Raw genomic sequence first — 13293 nt, forward strand, 5'->3', positions numbered from 1 at the left:
TCTTTTTCTTTCTCATCTTTTTGCATCTTGAAGACTTGACTTCATGAACAAACCCACTTTCAACAACATGAACATTTTGAGTTTGAATCAAATCTTTTGGAGTTTGATATTTGTGATTTTCTTGGATCACCGACTTCCGATAAGGAATCATTCCTTCAAACGAATCACAAGAACACAAAATATCATCGGTTTGAGCTCCAATTGAGCAAAAAACTTTTTCATCTTGAGAATCAACTTGAACTCCTTTTTCTTGAACATCAAGAACATCACATTGAACTCCTTTTTCTTGAACATAATCATCATCAAGAACACCATCCCGAGCTTCACGACAATCTGCATAATATTCAAGTTTATTGCTTCCATATTTGCATTCGGCACGAGAAATTCCTTTTATGACTTCTCCATCTCTTCTATTTCTTCGTCTCTTTTGATATGTTGTAATCAAATGATTAAACAAATGTTTGGTTCGAAAAATTGGACAACTAATTAATTCTCCAACTTCATTCTTTTCTCCATTTACAACAATATCACATTCACTCATCAATCCAACAGTTAAGCTATAAAGAAGATAATCAAATGAGCATTCACTTTGAAAATCATTCCTTCGTATCATCCATTTCTCCATGATTACAAGAACTTGAAATTTTCTAGAGAGAGAAAGTGATTATGAATGGGTTTTCTAGAGAGATAAAGTGATACAAACAAGTATTCTAGAGAGAGAAAGTCAAATTATGGATCAAATCAAAGAAAAATTCGACTTCTAGAACACAAAAACACTCTCTAAACACGAAGATCAATGAACAAAAAGAATCACCAAATCAAAATAGCCATTAAGGATCAATTCTTGATAAGAATCAAGAACACCCGCTCTGATACCAATTGTAGTGGTGTTGATTATGATGGCATGTGCGGAATTAGAAAAGATCTAGTGATTCATCATGCAAATTCAAGAACACAAGGAGTAAATAATTCTTTGTAACCTCATATTAGATCTAGAAAGAATATACAAATGGGTTTGTACAAGTTTCTCTCTCTAGTCTAACACTCCAAATGGACTCTCTTCCATAATGGGAGTCACTCACTTCCTATTTATAGGAAAGACTCAACCCATTTACACATACAAGAGAGTAAGCCTAAAACACTACATCCAAGAGTGACTTTGCACCCTAACAATAAGAAATATTTATTTTTGAGTCATGGGAAGGTCTCGTGTGGTAAAATATAAGGCTTGGGCCTTAAATGAATGAGATTTTGGGCTAAAAGTATAAGGTTTTGTTTTAAATTGTTGGTTTTGGGCTGGTAATGATTTGAGCTTTTGTTGATCGAGCCTTGCTAAAAGAGACCAATCACGGGGCGACACATAGAGTTTCATGGTGTGAATGCTGGTGCACCCCAAACCCATGATTTCAGGGTTTTCCAATTATTTAAAGGCACTGCTTGCATGTTTTAGGTCATTTGTAGCCCCCATTAGCTCAAAGAACCTCCTTAGAGTAAACCTTAGCCTCCATTGTGACATCTTCATTTTCACGACCATAAAAGACCGATTTGTTTATGCTTTATTTTGGAAATCAGAGTATCCTTTTAAAGAAAAAATGTTGTGGAATTTGTTTCAAGAAAAACATGATATATACGTTATCATAGCATTCCCGAAGAAATGTATTTTATTAATTTTAAAATATTGGGTGTCATTGTCAATACAAAAACATAAGCATAAAAAGATCTTACATTCATTTACACTAGTGATCTACATCTTCTTAATCTCTCAGTATTATGTAGCTTTATATCGACACCTGTGATACAAATAAACTGAGTGGGTCAGGTTGGGAAACCTGGTGAGTATATAGGGTTTTCAACCCACAATAATATAGTTATTATGTTTAAACATCAAACAATTAATCCAATTACCCATCCTCATTATCTTCTTTATTCTTGAGTATCTTCCCTATGAATAATCTATTCCTCATTATTTATTCCTAAGGATTGTCCTAAGGAATAGGCACGAAGTCCATTGTTTCCAGGGTTTATTCAACATACACTAAGTCCATAGTTGCCAGGGTTCATCTAACAGATGCTAAGTCCTTAGCTGTCAGGGCTATCTCACTTATTGACAGTATTATCTTCGGGAGTCCACTCGTAATACGCATCATAATTATAGATATAAAATACATATACAGTTTAAAACAATTACAACATGTATATTTTTGTTCATCTATCATAAATATTAAGTACACAAATATGCACAAATTGCATGCAACTTATATTAAATACTTCATATCTATGTGATGATTCCAAACTCGGGCCTCGCTTCGCTTCTAACGATTCTATTTTCCTTCGACGAAACCTAGCAATATTATCGTTAAGTTTTTGTCTAATCTTTATTGAGACTAATTATTATTCTAGATTAATCATTAACTCAAAGTCTACTTTCATGATCTATCAAATAAGGAACAACCAGGTAGGATAATATCGGAATCTGAGTTATAACGAAGAAGTTATGAGTTGTATAATGACTCCACACGTTTTCTCTTCATCCTAGGTGATAACTGTAACTGCTATGTTCCTTCGAATGTGTATCTAACTTTTGGACTACTTGACTGCATGTGGTGATCAATCCTGCACCTGATATCTATCTCGCGTTGGGCTTTCAATTGTAACCTTCGAGTTACAAAATCAATCTTTATCAGAGACTCCTTCTTCTTCTTAACAAACTTAACTTAAGAGAAGTTCTTTACCTCTCTTATCATGACAGATTAATGGGTCATGTTCTAAGGACCTCATGTTGTATGATGCAACGCTTAGAATCAGGTCTTTTAGAGTCAAATTCCTTAATGGAAGTTTTCTTCCTTCATATTCTAATGTGATATAATAAAATTATAGTATGTAATAGTTCTAGCTACAAGATTTTACAACGATCGTGATACTTCTGTTGATCGCTTCGATTTTCTTTCACTTCAATCTCCTGGCTTAACTCAGATGCTACATCGATCTTGGTTTTCTGAACCACGTAACATACTCGTCTTAGTCAGACTCGATTTGATATGACCACTAGGTTCAGAATAAAAATCATCTTCTTAGTCATCACGAGAACGATAGTAACGACATACTTGAACAAAATGGAATCAATTACTAGCTTCTTGGTAACCTTGTGACTTTCCCTGATCCAAGTATGAGTCATGTGCTTCCGATAGTATAGGCCTCTACTACCATTCACACCTACTCATACTCGTCCCAAGTATCGTCTTGCAATTTTCCAAGCCACCATTCAAGAATTTCACTTAATCATTTAACACATCAGATAACATAACGAAGCTTTATATTATTTCTTGAAACGATTACATAAATGTTCAAGTTGAACCTATACTAGGCCTCTAATAGGCTACATCACGTGATACTATCCACATGGTTACTTCATAGATCGATATTCCTGATCCCTTGCATTGCATGCTTCTAGGGATACCTAGCTGGTATAGTAGTTCGAAATCATACATGTCCCTCTTTGAAAGTAATCAAATGAGCATTCGCCACCATAGTATGTTGAGACAATGAGAGACTGAAAAGATTAAACACACATAATAAAATAAAGAAATCTTTTTGAATGTTTGTTTTTGAAATTTAAAGACAAAAATAAGAAAACCTTTTTGGAATTTAAATACAAAAATAAGAAAATCTTTTTGGACATTTTGTTTATGAAAAATTAAAGACAAAAATAAAACAATAAAATGTTACCAAAGATGCTCAATGTAAGAAGTATCAACTATCAGAGACAGTGTACATCAAATAACATTTCTTCCCAAATATCGAAGGTTAATCTGAACCACTAAGAGGAATTTCAAAATCAAAGGTAGTTGAACGTTGAATGGTGGACGGTAACGTCTGAACACTTCAGCGGTACTTCGACATCTATTGATTCACGATGATGACAAACTAGGAACTGAGCTTGCATCAATCATTTCTAAACCATTTAAGATCCTTAAAAATGATTTCTCATCTAAAGGTTTTGTGAATATTTTTGCAAGTTGATCTATCGTTTTGATAAAATGAACCTCGATGTTACCATCTTTGACATGATCCTTGATAAAATGATAGCGAAGAGCTATGTGCTTTGTCTTTGAATATTGAACCGGATTATGGAGATGTGTATGGAACTTTGTGAATCACAATATAAAGGGATCTCCTTCATATTGATTGTGTAATCGTGAAGTTGGATTTGATTCCATATGACTTGACAACTACAAGCTGCAGTAGCAACATACTATGCTTCTCTTGTGCAAATAGAAACACATGTTTGTTTCTTCGATTGCCAACTTACAGGCTTCCCGTCCAAAAGTTGACAACCACCAGTTGTGCTTTTTCTGTCAAGTTGAGACCCACCAAGATCTGTATCAGAAAATGCTTGTATGAAAAATCTAGTCTTCAAAGGGTACCACAAACCCAACGACACAATTCCTTTGAGATATCAAAATATGTTCTTCATAACTATTAGATGAGGTTCTCTAGATTCGATTGGTACCTAGCACAATTGCAAATAGCGAACATGATATCATGTCTACTAGCAGTTAAGTACAATAGATAACCTATCATGTTTCTGTATAAAGTGAGATCCACAACATGCTTATCTAACGAAGGACCTAAGCACGTGTTGACTACCATTGGTACTTTCAACTTTGAACTATTCGTCATTCCAAATTTCTCAAGTAAGTTACAAGAGTACTTCTCTTGATTTATGAAAATAAATTCCCTACTTTGAGTAATATTCAGTCCAAGAAAATTATTTATCTTAGCCATCATGCTCATTTCGAATTGGCTTTTGATCGTATTTTCAAAATCCCTAGACAACAAAGGGTCAGTTAAGTCAAAAAAATATCATCTATATAAATTTAAACTAGCATCAATGATCCCCTGCTTTTTTTCGAACTAGAATATGATCAACTGATCATTATTTAAATTTAGAGACTTTCAAGAAATTGGTAAGAGCTGCATACCAGGCTCGAGGTGCTTGTTTTAAGCCATAAACAACTTTATCAAGTATATAATAATGATCAGGAAATTTGTCATTTAAAAACCTGTTGGTTTTTCGACACAAACAGTTTCTTTTAAGACTCCATTGAGAAAAGCGCACTTGACATTCATTTGGTACACATCAAAGTCTTTATGTACTTCATATGCAAGAAATATCTGAACAACCTCGAGTCTTGCGGCAAAGGAAAATGTTTCTTCATAGTCAATACCTTCTTATTGTGAATATCCTTTTAACAACTAGTCTTGCTTTGTTTCGAACAACATGGGCTTCTTTATCAATTTTATTTTTTAAAATCCATTGTAATCCAAGGATCGAAAAATCATCAGGTTTTGGAACTAGTCTCCAAACGTTATTCCATTCAAATCCAACTAGTTCTGATTGCATTGCAACAATCTAATTAGGATCTTCCAATGTAAACTTAATTGTTTTCAGTTCAATTTCCGAAATGAACACATTAAACATATAGAATTCCTAGTGAACATTCAATATCTCATTCTCAGCTCGAATTTCTGCACACGTTGTAACTCCAACTTGAGGATCACTAAGAACCTATAATTTTGGATGGTTTCGTGTCCATCTATCCATTAGTGGATATACAGGATCAAAATCCAAATGTGCCTCTTCGAATATTTCATCCCTTTAGAACCTTCACCTGCATTCGACACATTATTAGAAACATCATGAAATTTTTCAGTTTGATTAGTAGTAACATGAGGTAGTGATCCATTTAGCTCCTTGACTAATGGATGTGGATTGTGAGGCTCCCCCTGGACATCAACATTGTTTTGTCCTTGAGCCCCCTCGAGTTCAACATTGTTCTGTCCATGCTCCCCCTCAAACCGGTGTGCAACTCGATCATGCTCCCTCTCAATAGTTGAATTGTGCATTTGATCACGTCATATCGAACTTTAGTGTTCCTGTGCTACTTGATCACCATGTAAAATAGGTAAACGTTCGATGCACTTTTGAAGTTGAGGTCAATAGAGAATCATCTACTTCCCTAGTCATCATCGAATCATCAGAATGCTTCGATGCTTTAGGAATCCTATTATCATCAGCATGATCTTCGAAAATTATTGCTCTATCTGGTACACCAAAAATTAATTCGTAAACAATATCGAAGGAATTCACAATTTCTAACTCATCATTCGTTTCCGGAAAAATTGGCTTTTTTTCAAAAGTCTGTTCGACACGTTTGATGTGATAGTAATCAAAAGTTGGATTAAATGTTTCCTTAATCTTCATGGTTTGCTTATTCAACACCCTATATGCTACTGAGTTTTGCGAGCATCCCAAGAATATTCCTTCATCAGCTTTTGACTGAAATTTCGAAAGATTATGTTTCAGATTCTTGATAACATACCTACAACCAAAAACTTGGAAAAATTTGACATTAGTCTTTCGATTGTTGATGATTTCATAATGGGTGATGTTAAAACGAAGATGAACGAATCAACAGTTTTGTGTAAAACATGTTGTCGAGGCTGCTTTTACCTAGAGATATTGACACAAATTCGTACATTTCAGGATCATCATTGCATCTTCGCATAGAGATCTGTTCCTCCATTCGACAACACCATTTTGTTGTGGTGTGTAAGGATATAAAAATATATGAAATCCCTAACTCAGTCAAGAATGAATCAAGAGTTTGAATCTTCAATTCCTAACCATTATCGCTTTTGATTCTTCTAACTTTCTTTCTCAAACATAGTTTGATATGCTTGATGAAGTCTATCATTACTTGATCTGTTTCAGACTTGTCACAGCCCGGATTCCCAGGTATTATTTATTCTTATAAATTTGGTGATTTGTGAGGAGACTCGGCGAGTTGGAGCTAAAACTCACTGAGTATGATCGCGGTTTGGGCACGTGTTCGCATCGGAACTCGGCGAGTCCATGTTGTTTAATGAAACCCTAATTTCCAGGGTATGAGACCTATTTAAAGGGGCTTATGGCCGTCATTTGCGTCCACCAACCCCAGAGAGAACCCTAAAGAGTCTTCGAGCGTTTTGTGAGAGAGAAGAGGAAGATCCTTGACTATTTGTGGGTGTTTTTGCATATAGAAGAGGATCAAGGCAAGAAGAGACCAAAGAGGGTGCTAATCCAGTGATTCCTGAGCTCATAGACTTCATTTGAGGTAACCATTCGTTCCTTTCTCAGTCCTTGGTGTAAATCTTAGAGTTAGGGTTTCTTTGTGGAATGATCCATGGAGTAATTGGCCTCTTCTCGTGTTGGTGCTTTAGATATGGACCCAAAGAAGTCCAGAGACTCTTTTCCCTCAAGCTTTATGAGTGTTAATGGAGGCCATGAGCTTAGAATAGCATTCTAGAGACCATATCATTAAATAAGGCCTTTGAACCTTTGCATGAGCACCAAGATAGTAACTTTACGTGATGTATGTGCTTGGAAGGACTGGATCTATGAGTTATTGGAACAGATCTGACCTCAGGAGTGAGTTTGAGTTTATGCATGGCATAGACTCGCTGAGTCCGAAGAACAGACTCGGCGAGTAGCATGAATATTGTCCATAACCACTCAACGAGTGGTCTTGCCGAGTTAAGGGGTTGACTCAGTGAGTCAGGGAGAGTCAGAGAGGGTTGACGGGTGGACTGAGTCAAGCTGGAACTCGCCGAGTTATTCTTGAGACTCAGCGAGTTGAGTCATGGTGGCCCCACGATTCATTCAAGGGTGAACCCGTCGAGTCAGGGAAGTACTCGACGTGTGAAGAGAGGATCCTAGGGAGTCAGTGAACACGTATAGACTCGCCGAGTCGCTCTAGTGCACTCGCCGAGTCGCTCTAGTGCACTCGCCGATTCTGGTCAAGTTGACCGTTGACCGTTGACCAGAGTTGACCAGTGTTGACTTAATAGGGGTAGTCAACCTTAGTTGTGAAAGTGTTAATTAGAGATATATTGTGTTATAGGAGGATTATAGCTCGGGGGATCGAGCACGAGTGATTTTCGGGATTTGCGAGTTATCGTGATATGCGAGGTGAGTCTTCTCACTATACTTTACCTAGTGTGGTAACAGAGTTGAGAGACAGAGTATTATAGAGTTATATGCCAATGTGATTGCATGTTATTATGTGTTGTGATTTATTGTGATATGTGATATGCATGATTCAGAGTTATAGAGTTGGGACTTTCGGGTCCCTAGAGTTAGGGCCAGAGGGCCCACAGAGAGTTGGGGCTGGAGGGCCCCACTGAGACACATTGACCAAAGGGTCAACAGAGTTACACCTCGAGTGGCTATTATTTGATTATTGTGGTATTTTGGGGAAACTCACTAAGCTTATGCTTATAGTGTTCAGTGTTATGTGTTTCAGGTACCAGTGATGACCGCGGGAAGGCACCGACTTGATTCGTACACACATATGGGAATTAGATGTATTTTGATCTTGGGAGACATTGTGATTTGAAAACTTGATGTTATGACGTTTTGTGAACAAATTGTTTAATTAAAAATGTGTTTTCAAAAGTGAAAAATTGTTTTAATTTTTACGGCGTTACAAGTTGGTATCAGAGCCTAGGTTTGAGGGATTCGGGTGCACCTTCGGGCGTATTTGAACTCAAACCGAGGATTTGAGAAAAATTTTGATAATAAAATAAGTTTTCAAAAGAAGAACTTGCGAGATAAACAGAGCAGAGTCGTGTGTACGAACAACCAGCGCCCGAACGGTGATTTCCCAAAATACCATCATTATAAGTGTTATAATATATGATGCAATATGTTATCTGATGAGCTATGATATGCATGCTAGAGTAGACTAGGTATTCTTATTAGGACTAGAGTGGCCTGATATGTGATGCCTGAGTCTAGGAGTCTTATTGCTACGAATATTTCAGAGTGGTTAGGTAGCAGCGAGGAAATATTGAGAGATCTGTTGTGAGTATCATATGATTAGAGAGAGTAGAGTGCTTGGGACTTGGGACTCTGGGAGGAGGACTTGGGGTGGATGCTAATGCGGTGTGGACGGTAGTATTGGGCCCGTACTACTGAAGACACCAGGTCAGTGGATAGTCCAAGTAAGAATCTTTGGAGTACCAGGGAACAAGTAGGATGGAGTACTCGAGTGTGAGTATACTCGAGCGAGTCCCTGATATTATTCTTATGTTGTATTTCCGAGAGAGAGAGATCATGGTTGGGACTCACCAGACATCAGGGACCAGTGACACGAGGGATGGGGAGATCCATAGGATCATCCAGGAGGAGGTGGCTGCGGCCATCAGGGCAGAGATACCAAAGATGTTCGAGTCTATCAAGACCACGTTGATAGAGACATTTGATGAGAAGTACGCTGCTCTTTCTGAGGCTGTTGTTGCTACAGCCACTGCAGCCATAGCTGCGACGAGGCCGTAGGGTGGTGATGCGTTGTTGTTCTGAGAGTTCAGCAACACGAAACCACCGGAGTTTGACGGGACCCAGGACCCGATTGCGGCGATGAGATGGATTTCAGACATAGAGGGGTGTTTCTTCACTTGCTCATCTCCTGAGCATTTGAGAGTCCGGTTCGTGCTGAACCAGCTTCGCTTGGGGGCGAAGGACTGGTGGAAATTTGTGACGGCGCACTATACGCCTGCTGAGCTTGCAACAGTGACCTGGGAGAGGTTCACTGCTATGTTCCAAGATGAGTACGTTCCCCAGGTGGAGAGGGAGCGTTTGGCCCAAGAGTTTCTGACCCTCAAGTAGGGTACTGAGTCTGTTACTGTGATCACGAGGATGTTTCATGAGCGGGCGATGTTCTTCCCAGAGCACGTGTCCTCCGAGCAGGCACGTATGAGTCGATATTTGAGCATTCTGAGGAGGGACATATGCGAGTTCGTGGCGAACTCGACGTACCGGACATTTGCCGAGCTTCAGGCAAATGCCCGGAAGAGGGAGATAGAGCTGGAGACTCAGGCTGTGGAGGAGGCTGAGTCTCAGGGGAGGGATCGGGGACCGACGCAGTCCCAGCCGGTAGCCAAGCGGGCCAAGCTCGTTGATTTGAGATCAGGGAACCAGAGGGGCCACACTTGTGGCAAGTGCGGCAAGAGCCACGACGGAGTGTGCAGAGCAGGGTCTTGCTACAAATGTGGCAAGGAGGGGCTTATGACCAAGGACTGCCCCAAGGGGTTTGCAGTATGTTTTCACTGCAACCAGACCGGACACCGGAAGGCAGAGTGTCCGCAGTTGTGGGGATCTGCACAGGGAGCACCTTAGGGATCTGCCCCTACCGCCATCAGAGCTACTGAGAGTTGGCCAGTGAAGGCCGAAGCACCGAGGGCACGAGGGAGAGGCTTTCAGTTGACCGCGGAGGAGGTCCGCGCAGTGCCCGATGTCGTGGCTGGTATGTATTCTTTCATGTATTTATTTTGATGATGAGATATTGTGCTTATATTATGTTATGCGTAGGTACTTTTCTTGTGAATTATGTACCTGCCTTGGTGTTGTTTGACTCGGGTGCGAGTCGGTCTTTTGTATCTGTGGCTTTTAGTCAGCATATCAGTGTTAGTCGTGAGGCATTGAGCCGGCCTCTGAGAGTTTCCATAGCTGACGAGAGGGTGATTTATGCCACAGAGGTGATCCGAGAGTGTGTATTCGAGATTTTCGGTGTTGAGTTCCCAATTGATTTGATTCCTATTGTGATGGGTGATGTCTGTTTCATTGTGGGTATGGACTGGTTGAGTAGATTCGGTGCGGTTATCGACTGCGAGCGACAGCTGGTAACCATACGAGACCCTAGTGGGGGAGTTCTTACGGTGTACGGCGAGGTTACACGTTCTGGGTCAGCATTTTGTTCGGCCGCTAGGGTGAGGCAGTGTCTACAGCAAGGCTGTAAGGGCTTTGTGGCGTATGTGATGGATACACGGGTTGATTCAGGGAGACCGAGGTCAGTTGAGGAGGTTCCGATAGTGCGTGAGTTCCCGGATGTATTTCCAGAGGAGTTGCCGGGTGTGCCTCCCGTGAGGCAAGTGGAGTTCAGTATCGATTTGGTTCCGGGGGCCGCGCCTATTGCCAAGGTGCCCTATCGCCTTGCACCTCCAGAGATGCACGAGTTATCCTCGCAGCTTCAGGAGCTGTTGGGGAAGGGCTTTATTCGGCCGAGCAGCTCGCCGTGGGGAGCGCCTATCCTGTTTGTCAAGAAGAAGGATGGTTCACACCGGATGTGCATTGATTACCGGGAGTTGAACAAGCTGATGGTCAAGAACCGTTACCCGTTTCCGAGGATCGACGATTTGTTCGATCAGTTATAAGGAGCATCTTGGTTCTCCAAGATCGATTTGAGGTCTGGATATCATCAGGTGAGGGTGCGAGATGAGGACGTCCAAAAGACAACGTTCAGGACGCGTTATGGGCATTACGAGTTTGTGGTGATGCCTTTCGGACTCACCAATGCCTTGACAGTGTTCATGGATCTCATGAACAGAGTGTGCATGCCGATGTTGGATCGGTCGGTGATCGTGTTCATCGACGATATTTTGGTGTATTCGAGATCCAGAGAGCAACATGAGGAGCAATTGAGGGAGATCCTCGGAGTTCTGAGACCGGAGAGGCTTTACACCAAATTCTCTAAGTGTGATTTCTGGTTGCGAGAGGTCCAGTTCCTAGGGCACCTCGTTAACCAGAAAGGGATTTTTGTCGACCCGGCCAAAGTGGAGGCAGTGATGAGTTGGGAGGTGCCGAGGTCACCGTCCGAGATCAGGAGTTTCTTGGGGTTGGCAGGCTATTATCAGAGATTTATCAGGGATTTCTCCAAGATCGCCGTGCCACTCACCAGGTTAACCTGGAAGGGTATCGCTTTTTCATAGGGACCAGAGCAACAGACCTCCTTTGAGACGCTTCACCAAAGGCTATGTGAAGCCCCAGTGTTAGCCCTCCCGGAGGGGATGGAGGACTTTGTGGTGTATTGTGATGCATCGATCTTGGGGTTGGGAGCAGTGCTGATGCAGAGAGGGCATGTGATAGCATACGCATCGAGGCAGCTGAAGCCTCATGAGACGACATATCCCACCCACGATCTTGAGTTAGGGGCAGTGGTGTTCGCCCTCAAGATTTGGCGTCACTATCTGTACGGGGTTCGGTGTACAATATACACGGACCACAAGAGCCTGGAGTATTTGATGGATCAGCCCAACCTAAACATGCGACAGAGGAGGTGGTTGGACGTGGTCAAGGATTATGATTGTGAGATCCTGTACCACCCGGGCAAGGATAATGTTGTAGCCGATGCACTGAGCTGCAGGGCGGAGAGCACCCCGTTGCGAGATGTATGTTTGAGATTGACCGTGATAGCTCCGGTGTTGGACGCCATTTGTGGGGCACAGGCTGAGGCTGTGCAGCCTGAGATGCCGAATAAAGAGCGAGTTGTTGGGTTGGTATCGGGGTTCGTTACCGATGGCCGGGGGCTTATGACTTTTTAGGGGCATATCTGTGTATCTTTTGTGGGAGGGACGCGCGTACCATTTTGATGGAGGAGGCTCATCGGTCGAAGTTCTCGATCCATCCTGGGGCCACCAAGATGTATTTAGACCTGAGGAGGGAGTATTGGTGGCCATGTATGAAGAGGGATGTCGCATGGATTGTTGAGAGGTGCTTAACCTGCCGTAGGGTTAAGGCCGAGCACTAGAGACCGCATGGTAAGTTGCAGCCGTTGGAGGTTCCCGAATGGAATTGGGAACAGATTACCATGGATTTTATCACCAAATTGCCAAGGACTACTAGGGGAGTCAATGCAATTTGGGTGATTGTGGACAGGTTGACAAAGAGCGCCCACTTCCTTGCTATCAGTGACAGCTCTTCCGCAGAGAAGTTGGTAGAGATTCACGTGAAGGAAGTGGTATCTCGGCATGGAGTGCCGATCTCGATTGTCTCAGACCGGGATGTGCATTTCACTTCCAGGTTCTGGAAGAAGTTTCATGATGAGTTGGGTACTAGGTTGCATTTTAGTACCGTATATCACCCCCAGACTAACGGGCAAAGTGAGCGGACAATTCAGACGCTCGAGGATATGCTCCGTGCGTGTGTGTTGGATTTCGGGGGGAGTTGGGACACGTATTTTCCCTTGGCAGAGTTTTCCTACAACAACAGCCATCATTCGAGCATTGGTATGCCACCCTTTGAGCTGTTGTATGGGAGGAGGTGTCGGACTCCCATTTGCTGGGGTGAGGTCGGGCAACATGTTATGGGTAGTACAGAGATTGTGCTGCAGACGACTGAGTAGATATAGGAGGTCAGGCAGAGGTTATTGACTGCTCTGAGTCGTCAGAAGAGTTATGCGGATAGGCGTCGGTCCG

Source organism: Lactuca serriola, chromosome 3 (genome assembly GCF_051521515.1).
Source record: "Lactuca serriola cultivar US96UC23 chromosome 3, Lser_US96UC23_V15, whole genome shotgun sequence".
Lineage (NCBI taxonomy): Eukaryota > Viridiplantae > Streptophyta > Magnoliopsida > Asterales > Asteraceae > Lactuca > Lactuca serriola.